Source organism: Arachis duranensis, chromosome 1, assembly GCF_000817695.3.
Source record: "Arachis duranensis cultivar V14167 chromosome 1, aradu.V14167.gnm2.J7QH, whole genome shotgun sequence".
In the NCBI taxonomy this organism is placed as follows: Eukaryota; Viridiplantae; Streptophyta; class Magnoliopsida; order Fabales; family Fabaceae; genus Arachis; species Arachis duranensis.
The window spans coordinates 78,777,455-78,786,734 of record NC_029772.3 but is presented as its reverse complement, the minus strand read 5'-3'; the positions used below and the strand labels follow the sequence as shown (position 1 = coordinate 78,786,734).

The window sequence follows — 9,280 nt, the reverse complement described above, 5'->3', positions numbered from 1 at the left end:
AGTGATGACTGCTACAACTTGGTTTTCCTCCACCTTCTTGGTGAGATCTACTAGCTGCTTGGTGATCATCTTATTTTGAGCTAGCAATGCATCCATGTGGTTCAGCTCCATTACTCCTCGAGTGTTACTTCTTTCAGAGGCATAGAAGTAGTCATTCTCAGCTACTGTTTTAATGACATCTATGGCTTCTTCAATGGTTTTCTTCTTATTTAGAGAGCCCCCTGATGAATGATCTACAACCTTCTTTGACTCATAGGAAAGACCTTCATAGAAAATGTGAAGTTGCACCCATTCATTGAACATATCTAGTGGGCATCTTCTTGTTAAGTCCTTGAACCTCTCCCATGCCTCATAGAGAGTCTCACCATCTTGTTGCCTGAAAGTCTGCACCTCAGCTCTCGGCCTGTTAATTCTTTGAGGAGGATAGAATCTTGCCAAAAATTTGTTCACCACATCTTCCCAATTTGTCAAACTCTCTTTTGGAAAGGATTTGAGCCACTTGGATGCCTTGTCCCTGAGTGAAAAAGGGAACAACAGCAGCCTATAGACATCCGGGTGGACTCCATTAGACTTCATAGTGTCACAAATTCTCAGGAAGGTGGTTAGATGTTGATTGGGATCTTCTTGAGCACTTCCTCCAAAGGAGCAGTTGTTCTGATCAAGGGTGATGAGCTGGGGTTTTAGTTCAAAGTTGTTGGCATGTATGGTGGGCTTCTGGAAGCTACTTCCATAATTTCCAGGATTTGGATTGATGTAGGAGCCTAGAACTCTCCTTTCTTGCCCAGCATGATTTGCAAGGCCTTCTCTAGCATGGTTGTGAGCTTCTTCTTCATGATTGTTTTCCAAGTTTTCTTCTATGTTGGGTTCAAAGTACTCTTCCTCTTCCTCAGCACCAACAACTCCTTTCCCTCTTGCTTCCCTCCTTAATCTCTAGAGGGTTCTCTCAGGTTCTGAATCGAAGGAAGTTGAGGTTCCCCCTCTTCTCCCTGTCATACAACTAACAAAACACGCAGCAAGAGATAAAATGAAGAGGTTATTCTTGTTAGAGTGATTGTTAGTGTGAGTGATGCAAATTATCAAACAGTTAGTGGGTTATTGAGCATAATTGTAGATAATAACAAAGAAAGAAAGAAAAACATATATGGTATAGAGGATGAGGAAGAAGTTAAACAAAGTGAAAATAAATGACTGAATAAAGTAAACAAACAAAGGAAAAATGCTCAATCTAGTGAGCTTCCAACTTAATCATTGTTGATACAAAATCAATCCCCGGCAACGGCACCATAAACTTGATGCACAAAAACTTGTCTCTCAACAAATTTTCCTTCGGCAAGTATACCGAATTTGTCGTCAAGTAAAAACTCACAATAGAGTGAGGTCAAATCCCACAGGGATTGATTGGTCAAGCAACTTTAGTTGGAAGAGTATGCTAGTTGAGCTAAACAGAGTGTAGTTTGAGAATTACAGAAAATTAAATGACAGAAAAGTAAATAGTAGAAAATAAAGTGCGGAATCTTAAATGGGGATTTGGGATAATGAGCATGAAAATAAATGACAGATAATAAAGAGAATGGGTAAGCTCAGAAATGGGGAATTCATTGGGCTCAGGAGATGTTGTATTCTCCGGATCAAGTTCATTTTCATCTCTTCCTCAATCAATGCATCTATTGATCTCCTTGGCAATCTTAGGTGATTAGATTCCAATTCCTTGGTAATCCAATCTCTCTAAGCTTGAACAATTGCCTAATTCCTTGATTTAATTGCTCATGGGAAGTGATAAAGTATGGTCACTGATTATACCACATGTATTTCCAAATCAAAGTGTTGGGAGGATTACATGTCACTATATCTGCCCATACCCCAATTTGGTCCAACATGAGAAAGCATTTCTAGCATGATCTCCTCATCCTTTTTCCAAGGCTCAGAGGAGATCCAATTATGGAGAGTTTCTTTTCCAAGACAACTAACCAATTGAATTAAGATCGAAAGCTTTCTAGTAAATCAAAAGAGAAGAAAGAAGAAAAGAATGAAAACTATAATTGATCCATCAAATTACAACAGAGCTCCCTAACCCAATGAAAGGGGTTTAGTTGTTCATAGCTCTAGAAATGGAAAATGACAGAAAATAATACATCCTAGCTAAAAGTGCAGAAAAGTAAATATACAGAGAATAGTTCTCCAAAGTGCCAAGCCTCTCTATAGTTAAAAACTACTCCTATATATACTACTCCTCTTGATCATCTAGTGAGTTCTTCAAGTCTTGGATGTGGGCTTTGGATCTTGAGTTGAAGCAGTTCCAATCTTTAGTGGGCCCAGCTTGTAGAGAAGTATGAATTAGGCATGGGCGTTAGTAAAGTTAACGTTAATTGACGTTGTGGGTTCGAGAATGTTAGTGGCAATCACAATTTTCACTAACATTCCAACCCCATATATCCTACGTTAACTCCAACGTTAGTGGCACTAATGTGACCACTAACGTTGCCTTTGTAAATCTTCGCTAGCATTATTGGGACTCACCTTTCCCAATAACGTTGGCTTATAACCCTTTGTCCCTACATTAGAGTTCACGTTAGTGTAACTAACGTGGCTCTTAACGTGGTTATGCCTCACCTTCGAGAGCGTTAGTGACACTTACCTTTGTCACTAACGCTCAAAGTGCCCCTACTCTCCACGTTAGAGCTCACGTTAACTAAGTTAACGTGGCCACTAACGTGGTAGTAATGCCATCTCCCAACGTTAGTGACAAAGACGAGTGTCACTAACGTTGGCTCATCAATCTCAGCTCTACGTTAACTTTCACATTAGTGGTCTTAACGTGACCACTAACGTGGGCAATGCTAGTTGATCCAACGTTAGTGACAAAGGTGAGTGTCACTAACGTTGGCATTGTTCCTCTCTTCCACGTTAAAGTTCACGTTAACTAAGTTAACGTGACTCTTAACGTGGCTCATTGCCAATTCTTGGAACGTTAGTAGTGTTCACGTTTACCACTAACGTTGGAGCTTTCTTTTGTCTCCACGTTAACTACCACGTTAACTTAGTTAACGTGGCAATTAACGTGGGCGTATGATGGCTTCGCGGGCGTTATTGGTGATCACTTTTCTCCTTAACGTTGCAAGCTATTTACCATTCCACGTTAGTGGTCACGTTAACTAGATTAACGTGAGTACTAACGTGGTTCTTCCTTGCTTCCTTTGTCCTGAAATCAAGCAAATAAAGTGCATCAAAGCTCTAGCCAAAGTCATGAGATTATGCATCATCAATTTATCATTCAATTCTAGCAAAATCCTCATGAAATCATGTGAAATTCACAATAGTTGCTTGAATCAAGGTGTAAGTATATTTTCACCCAAAACTTGCCTTATTCACTAAGAAAATGCATGAAACTATCTTAAAACAGTAAAGAAAAGGTCAGTGAAACTGGCCTAGATGCCCTGGCATCACTTACCACCCATCATCATCATTATAGTCATCCACTACCAATCATATCTCAACCTTAATAATTCATCATCATGCAACATTAACTCAAAATCAACACCATTTATGAGCAACAATCTCATTTCAACAATTATCAACAATCAATCCAATACTATCCTAAGGTCCACTAGCCTAAATGTATAGAAATATTACATATTACTTAGAAAAAACTGGTGCGCGAAATTAGAACTCGCATAACTTAACCAGCAAGTGCATCGGGTCATCCAAGTAATACCTCAAGTGAGTGAGGGTCGATCCCACGAGGATTGTCGGACTGAGCAAGCAATAGTTATCCTGTTGGACTTATTCAGGAAAATAGTAAAAGATGGTTGTTGTGGAAACTGCATAAACAAATAAATAAGAAAAGCAATAGAATGTTTGGTGTAAAACAATGATGAGAAAATAGTTAAACTCTCGGAGATGTTTATTTTTTTGGATTAAAACTTCTTAATAACTTTTTTAACAATGAATGATTCATTCTATGGCAAACTGTAAGTGATTAAACCCTAATCCCTTAGTGATTTAATCTCCTCTGAACTTCATTAAACGCCACTCCCGTGGTCATTCAATTTAGATTGGAGGGTGAAGTTCAAAAAGCTAGTTTATACCACAAAGGCCTTAATCATCCCAGATCCTGGCAAAATAGATGTTGCTTGTCCCCAACTGGTTGTGGACTAGGAGGTGTGCTCTCAAGCTATAGTAGTTCAAGTGAACTCTCCTGAGGATCACAAGAACTCGTGTAGAAAAAGGGTCATACTCCTGTTCCACCCAGTTTCATAAGATTAAGAACGAAAACACACCTTCGAATTGAATCAAACATATATTAAAATAGAAGAATAAAAATTTTAATTCATAGAGATAAACAGAGCTCCAAACTTTAACCAGGAGATTTAGTAGGTCATAATTTACAAGGAAAATAGGGTTCTCAAAAAGTACGGAAGGAAGATGGTCCTAAACCTAATTGATCTTTTCCTTTAAATACTAACCTAATAATAAATACTAACCCTAAAAGATATTATTTTAAAATAAAGATTACAAAGATAAAATAAGATAGAATTAATAAGTGCTAAATCCATTTGGAGGCCCAATAGTGTGTAATTCGGACCGCTTACTAGCGTTCATCGCTAGTCTGGATGTTGAACGCCCATAGAGGGAAGCTTGTGTTCTGGTTTGTGCCCCCTGCTGGCGCTGAACGCCAGCTTTGCATTTAGCACCTACGGAAAGTGCTGCCAAAATTCTTCTTTCTCGCTCTAGGCTTCTCCAAACTGCTTCGAATTTAACCTAAAACCATAAAACACAAGATAAACTCAAAGTAGCATCCAAAGGTGATTTTTTCACTAAAATGAATTAAAAATAAATAAAATCTAAATAAAAACAATATTAAACAACTAGAAAAAGAGTATAAGATGCTCAGGCATCAAAAAATAAAACCACACCTTGCCTGATTCCCAATATGCACAATACACCAATTTGAGTCCAAACCAAGCCTCCAGTCACCAACCAATCCACCAATCAACTCCAACAAGCATCAGCAATTTAATTTTCTAAGCTATACAAATTAATTTACCACAAATCAATAATGGTTCTTAAATACACAATTTCACAAGGGTGAGTTTCCTTACCTTTCTTGATGGTGTTTGGGGCACAAACCACCAATGGAACAACCTTAGAAACCACCTAATCAATTGAAAACACAAAATCTACTCAAAACCAAAACCTTAAATTTCAAATTTCTTTGGGCTATAGAATGGAGATGAAATTTTGAAATCTTACCAACAAAAGTAAGATGAAACTAACGGCTCGACGAGAGCTTCATGTAGCTGCAAACGGCACGCAAATCGGAGCACTATAGCACTATAGTAACCTTCCCCCTTTTGCTCTCTTCTTTCACTTCTCTCTATACAGCTATGTTTTTAAGTTATGAAGGGTGAAGTGGCTGAAATGGCCTTTAATGAGAATATTTATATGTTGGGCTTGGGTCCAACTTGGGACTGGTCCAACCCGTTAGCGTTTTTGGCTCAACTTTGGGCCAAACCTCTAAAATTAGCGCCTGAATTTTAACTTTAATTATTTTCTTAATTTTTTCAAAAGTTTTTACTGCTCTCACACAGTACCGGATAGATTTTTAAGCCAGTACTGCTGGCTAATTTACCAGTATGCATTTTTACGCATTTTTCACAGAAAATATATTTTTCAACTCAGAAAAATTTACTGAGTCCAAAAATCACATTTAAATTTTTTAATTAATATTCAAAATTTTTTATCTTATTTTGGACAATTAAATTATTTTAATAAATCGGTTAAGTAATCGCAGTTCTTACAGTTCTAACGACGTTGGAAAGCCAACTTCCAGAGCTTTCCAATGATATATAATAGTGTATACTTTTCTTCTGAAATCACTACCAAATCTGGTGCTAAAAACCGAGCCTGGCGTTTAGCACCCAAAGAAGATAGAAAAATGCCAAAACTTTCCCCTGTCGGCGCTAAACGCCAGCTAAATGCCAGAATACGGGTTAAACTCACCCAAGGGAGCACCTTTAGTGGGATATAGCTTTTAACTGATATCTTTTATTTTATTTTTGTAATTTTTACTTATAAAAAAAATCTTTTAGATTTAGAATTGAATATTTTATTTTAGTTTCAAATCAAATTAGGTTAGATATAAAAGGGAAAAAATTCACCCTTTAGGGGACATCTTGGATCTTCTCTCATCTGCACTTTTCAGAACCGTTGTTTTCCCTGTAAGTCATGAGCAACTAAACCTCTTTGGTTAAGGTTTGGAGCTCTATTTATTTCTATGGATTAAGACTATTGATTTTCTATTTTAATTAATGTATTGATTCAATTTCAAGGATCGTTTTCTTTCTTAATCTTATGAATCCTGGTGGAACGGGAGTATGACCCTTATTCTACATGAGTTATTGTGATTCTCGAGAGAGTTATCTCGCTTGAACAAAAACTTGAAAGAAAATTCCTCCTAAATTTCTAATTACATGAACTAATTGGGATATGTGACATATAATCCTGTTTGCTTTGGGTAATTAGGGTTTTTGTGGCCATAAACTAGTTTTTGAACTTAACCCTCTAATCGAAATTAAGTGACCATGAGTGTGGCAGTTAATGAAGCTTAGAGAAAACTAAATCACTAAGAGATTAGGGTTTAGTTAAGTACTTTTGCCATGGAATGAATCATGCAATGTTAAAATAGTTGGTAAGAACTTTTAATCCGGAAAAGTAAACATCTCCGAAGCCTTAACTGTTTTCTCTCACTTTTTTTCCCGAAGCCTTTTATTTGCTTTCTTTATTCTCTTGTTTATTGTTTTATGCAAATTACACCATCAAACAACCTTTTTTATTTGCCTAACTAAGCCAATTGGATAATCATTGTTGCGCAGTCCAACAATCCTCATGGGATCGATCCTCACTCACCTGAGGTATTACTTGGATGACTCGGTGCACTTGTTGGTTAAGCTGTGCGAGTTCACAATTACACACCAAGTTTTTGGCACCATTGCCAAGGATTGTTTGTGATTGACAATTACTAGTTGTCTGGTTTCTTAGATTAGGTATTTTTCTTAGTTTTGTTTGTTTTTCCTTAATTTTTTATTTTAAGTTTGGTGTCCTTTTTTTTATTGGTTTTCGAGATTTTTAGGTTAATTGCTTACTTTGTTTTGTCTTATTTCTTTATACATAGGATACCTCATTGATGAACGTTATTTTTGTATTGGTATAGAAACGGAAATGAGTCCAATTGTGAGTATAGTCTAACCAACACACAAATTCTGCATCAAACAATTCTACAATCTATAATCGAGAGTATGAGTCCCAAGTCGTCCTCCCTAGGAATTGCCTTAGAATGCATATTATTGATTAGGAGATCTTTTGTGATATTCGAGAAGTGGTATTAGAATGTAAGCTAACAAAAAGTAGACAACAATTACAAAAGATAAAAGCCTTGGCCAAGGGTGAGCATTGAAAGTTCCATCATTATAGTTTTCTTCAATTGTGATAGCAATTGAGTGTTGCTTCACTTAGTTAACCCCTAATGATGGAGAAAATTCAAGTGAAAGTAACTAACTCGAGTCACAAGTCCTAACCTAACACTTGGAAAGTCTAGCTTCAGTGCACTCCAAGACAATTAGCAATTCTCAATTCTCAATCAATAATTGATATCCACTACTCAAGTTTCTCCAATGACTCAACCCTAAGCCAAGTAAGGAAGTCCTACTCCATAGCTACGGTTATCATTTCATCAAACATTTGGTGAGCATTCATAGAAGTCATTATGGAATTGAAAGAAAGGAGTTGAATTCAAACAACAATCACCAAACAATCAAACAATTACAATTGATGAACATGAAAATACCTCAATTCATTGATCCAAATCAAAATAACAAAGCATTCATAGATCTAGAGTGACGGAATCAAAAGAACACAAATTGAGAATAGGAGAAGAGTAGATCTACAACTTGTATTAAAGCAAAAGTGAATTGGCAATTGATCTCACCAAAAAATCAAAGGAGACTTGCAATGGAGAATGAAATCCTAGAGAGAGGTTGGAGCTTCTCTCTCTACAAAAATGTAACTAACTAGTGGAAAAATCTAGAAAATGTGTCTAATGAGTGAATTTCCTTCCAACTCCTTCAATCCTTGGTCTTCTTAAGCTTCTCCCGCTAGAACTCTGCCCCAAAATAGGGTTGGTAACTGTCTGAAATCGCTGGTCACGTTTTCTTCCTAAAAAATCACGTGCGGCCATCGGCGCGTATGCGCACAGCATGCGTACGCGTCCTTGGGGTTCTAGCAATCTGCGCGCGGGCGCAAAGTGCGCGAGCGTGTCCTTTGAGGTTCTGGCTCAGCCGCTAAATACGTCGGCTCCTGGCTTCGACTCCTTCGCATTGGTCAAATCAGTGCGCATCCACACGTACGCGCCAGGTGCATGTGCATGCCCTTGCTCGAAATTCCAAAGCTTCTTTCCATGCTCCTTTCCTTTATGCATGCTTCTATCCTCTCCTCCAAGCCATCCTTGCCCCATAAGCTCTGAAAGCACTTAACACAAGGGTCACAGCATCGAATGGTAATTGAAAAGGATTAAAATATATCTAATTCAATACAAAAGAAGCATGTTTTCATCTATGAAGCAAAATCGGGAAAGGAACACCAAATCATGCATTTTCATATGAATAAGTGTGGAAGATCATTGATAAAACCTTCAAAACCTATACAAGATAAACCCCAAAAATAGGGTTTATCAACCTCCCCACACTTAGACTATAGCATGTCCTCATGCTAAAGAAAAGCAAAAGACCAAAGGATCACAAAGGAATGAGATTCATGATATGCAATTGGTGCACGAAATTGTGATCACTACAACTTCGCACAACTAACCAGCAAGTGTACTGGGTCGTCCAAGTAATAAACCTTACGCGAGTAAGGGTCGATCCCACAGAGATTGTTGGTATGAAGCAAGCTATGGTCACCTTGTAAATCTTAGTCAGGCAAACTCAAATGGTTATGAATGATGAATAAAACATAAAGATAAAGATAGAGATACTTATGTAATTCATTGGTGGGAATTTCAGATAAGCGTATGAAGATGCTTGGTCCCTTCCGTCTCTCTGCTTTCCTACTGTCTTCATCCAATCCTTCTTACTCCTTTCCATGGCAAGCTGTATGCAAGGGTTTCACCATTGTCAGTGGCTACCTCCCATCCTCTCAGTGGAAATGTTCAACGCACCCTGTCACAGCACGGCTATCCAGCTGTCAGTTCTCGATCATGTCAGAATAGAATCCAATGATTCTTTTG

The 9,280-nt window shown here is 37.7% G+C and overlaps 1 non-coding gene across 1 annotated transcript; it reads left to right on the top strand.

Annotated features, from left to right (window-relative positions):
- The first annotated feature begins 298 nt into the window (after window positions 1-298).
- LOC127743219 (small nucleolar RNA R71) lies at window positions 299-405 on the top strand. The gene has a single exon (XR_008004591.1). It is a non-coding gene; the product is annotated as a small nucleolar RNA R71 (small nucleolar RNA).
- Window positions 406-9,280: the final 8,875 nt, after the last annotated feature.